This window comes from Mauremys reevesii, linkage group 17 (assembly GCF_016161935.1).
Source record: "Mauremys reevesii isolate NIE-2019 linkage group 17, ASM1616193v1, whole genome shotgun sequence".
NCBI classification, from domain to species: Eukaryota; Metazoa; Chordata; order Testudines; family Geoemydidae; genus Mauremys; species Mauremys reevesii.
This window is the reverse complement of record NC_052639.1, coordinates 22,559,669-22,563,214: the sequence shown is the minus strand read 5'-3', so window position 1 is coordinate 22,563,214 and position 3,546 is coordinate 22,559,669. Positions and strand designations below refer to the sequence as shown.

At 53.8% G+C, this 3,546-nt stretch overlaps 1 non-coding gene across 1 annotated transcript; it reads right to left on the bottom strand.

The window, feature by feature from the left end:
• Positions 1-250: 250 nt before the first annotated feature.
• On the bottom strand, positions 251-322 carry TRNAQ-CUG. Its single transcript has one exon. It is a non-coding gene; the product is annotated as a tRNA-Gln (tRNA).
• Positions 323-3,546: the final 3,224 nt, after the last annotated feature.

The window sequence follows — 3,546 nt, the reverse complement described above, 5'->3', positions numbered from 1 at the left end:
GCCTGGCCCTGGCACTGCTTTCTTCAAGTGCCATGTGAGCAAGAGGAAAAGTGTGGCTACAAGCACCAGACTTGTGGGCATCAGGTGAAGCAGTGAGAATCCCAACCACTAGAGCCACTTCTAAACCCCCACCAAAGACCTGGCTCTGGTGGGGAAAGGAGTTAACCAGCAGGAGGGAAATGACCCACTTTTGTATAGCTGGAGACAGGAAAGCACTTTGAGCACCAGATCTTTACCACCAGCTAACACAAGGTCCCACTGAGATTTGAACTCAGATTACAGGATTCAGAGTCCTGAGTGCTGCCCGTTACACCATGGGACCAGCTTGTATTGGTCTCTCCGGACATTGGAGACTCTCACAGGGCTGGCTTGTGTAAGGGACTGTTGGCCCTTTACTAAAACTTAGTGGGGTTTGGTTGGCTAGTTCCCAGTCCCAATAGAAGGGGGAAGGGCCAATGGGAAATCAGGACCCTGAGACTGACAGGCCCCTGGGGCAATGGTCACCAACGGGTAGGGAACAACCAACGGGTAGGGAACAAGTGAGAATTTGTTAATGGAGAAAAATTCCTGGTGAAAATTGGCAAAGCTGTGCAGATTTTGAAAAGTTCCAGTGAATTTACACATGAAGATACAAACAGAGAGACAAACACGCACACAGAGAATGAGAAAATCACACACTGCACAGGCCCACACAGACATAACAAAAACCAAACCCACACAGCACACAGAGCCATATACACAAAAAGGAAAACCTCACAAAATATAGAAAGAACAAATCCACACCAAAAATACAGCAAAAGCCCACAACAGGAAACACAAAACCCACATATCAAAAGAATACAAAGCAAAAAACAATATTAATGCAAAATCATACACACATCCATGCACACAGAACTATGCAAGACATCCACCAAAATCACACAGGACCCACATGCACATCAACGTGACAGATGAAAACCACACCAGCATACAGCAAGCCAGGCAGGGTTTGAGTCTCACAGCGAAGAGGGTGAGCACACAGGTGGTTTGGGGAGCAAAGACTGAGAGGGAGTCAGGGCAGTGCTCTGGGTTCTGCCTGACCCCTCCTGACACAGGCAGCTGGTGGAGGGCAGAGCCTGGTAGATCTGTGGAATCTGCCCTGCTCTCTGTAAAGCAAGGGGACCTCAGTGTCTTCTGAGCAGGAATTGTATTTTCTGCAGGGCAAACTGATTGGCAGAAGCCATTTGCTTAAAGGAAACTAGGGCTGCAGGTGAGGTTTGAACTCACAACCTCAGCATCACTCCACTCAGCACTGCTCTGTAAGTACTGGGCACTAACCCATTGCACCACTGGGCCCTGCTTTCAGGAGCTTGTCTCCATGTTTCATGGCTGGATTAGAGGAGTGGGGGGGTTGCATTAGCTAATACAAATCCATATGAAAGGCTGCAGAATGGCAGCAGCAGAGGTGGGGAGCCTCCTTCCATGTGAAAGAGCTGGTTCCCCCTTCCGTTGCTCAGGGGAAGGTTGGTGCTTTGAGCCCACCTGGTGCTGGAGCATCTGATGGGTGAGATTAACGGGACTCAGGGAGGGGAAGGAAAGGGAGGGGAAGTCTTTCCTATCCCTGCCTAGCTCCACTGGTCTCCTGTGGCCCTTTCGGCTCCCTGCTCCCCTGTTGGGGAGATGCAGAGACAAGCCCCCATTGGGGTGAGTCACCGAGAGGCTGTGTCCCGTGGCGTGTGTGGGGGCGGGTTGGATGGGGCTCAAGGGGAGAAGGTTGTGTGTGACAGTGCGTGGGGGAGGGGGAGGGTGTGTTCCTTAGGATAGAAACAGAGGTGAAAGTAAGCTGGTACAAGCTGGTACGGCATAGCGGCAAGAGCCAATACGCCGTGCCGGACTGCACCGGCTTTTGCTGTGGGGATTGAAAGGGCTCTAGGCTCCCCGCCACAGCTGGCAGCCCAGAGCCCTTTAAACCCCCCACCCGCGGCTCCGGCGGCCAGGCTGGGGCCAGATTTAAAGGGCTCTGGGCTGCTGCGGCTGCGGTCAGCCCAGAGCCCTTTGAATCCCGGCCGCGGCTCTGGTGGCTGGGCTGGGGCCAGAATTTAAAGGGCTACCTCTGCAGCTGGGAGGCCCTGGTTCATGTAAAGACCCCTGGTCTCCCAGCCACAGCTGGTACTCCAGGGCCTTTAAATCTTGAGAGGCCACGCCCCCCCAGATGAGGCCACGCCCCCTCGGGACTCCGGCAGTACCGGTAAGTCCTGTAAGTTACTTTCACCCCTGGATATAAATGATGGAAAACACAGGGGTAGTGACAGTGAAGCCCCGTGTCTGAGTGTTATGACTATGTGTGGTGTTGCCATTCACCTTCTCCTCCTATGGTCTCAGCTTTCATTGAATCCAGCATTTTTTCTCCTGTCATCATCCCAGAGGTGTCCCACATGCCTCAGCTACCGAGTGTCCCTCTTAGAGACGCTGAGGACTGGAACTGATTTCAGCTGCTGGGCAGCTCTGCTAGGTCTTTATTCATTTGCATAGGAAAATAGTGTTTAAATTCATTTCAAGCCCCCCTCAACTTCAGCGAACTCCTGAACATACTGGAGATGGGTGTGGAAATCGATTTTCATTTGAAAAAGTTTCTTTAAGGGACTCATTTGGAGTGGAACTAGGAACCCATTACCCTACAGGGAAACATTCACCCACTGAGCTATACTCTCAACAGAGAACATCCTGTATAGCCCAGAGCAGGAACAGTTTTTAACCTGGGGGTTAGTAAACTTTATCTCTATACAAACACCACAGCTTACAAACTCCCCACCCCCGCTCTGTGTCACCAGAGCACAACAACTCTCCTTGGAGCACACACAGCTCCCCAGCTCCCTGCCCGTCAGTCTCTCCAGCATTGCTCCAATCCCTTAAAGCAGGGTCTCAACCTCAATTTACCTTAGGGCCAGGGCCAGTCCTCCAATCCTCCCAGTGGGCCAATAATGTCACTCATACCGCCCAGAACCAGCCCCCCAAAACTCCACCCCCCACCTGCCTAAGGCTCTGGGAGGGAGTTTGGGTGAGGGGAGGAGGTCTAGGGTGCAGGCCCTGGGCTGGGGCTGGGGATTGGGGTGCAGGAGGGGTGCAGCCTCTGGGGGGAGTTTGGGTGCAGAAGGGGTGAGAGGCTGGTCTCTGGAAGGGAGTTTGGGTGGGGGTGGGGTTCTGGGGTGCAGGCTCTGGGATGGAGTTTGCAGCACTGTAACATGGGCGAGGCGAGTGAGGCACTTGCCTCGTATGCAGAAAGTGGAGGGGCGCAGCTCTACCACGATCAGAGGCGCTTCCACTGCCACTTCTTCGGCGGCAGTTCGTCAGTGGGTCCTTCTCTCCGAGAGGGACTCAGGGACCCACTGCTGAATTGCCACCGAAGGATGAATGAAGCGGCGGTGGCAATTCAGTGGCAGGTCCTTCCCTCCGACAGGGATCAAGGACCCGCAGCCAAAGAGCCTGGAGCTGGCCCTTGCCTCGGGCACAAAAATTCCTTGTACGGCTCTGGGAGTTTGGGTGCTGGGTGCAGGCTCTGGGCTGGGG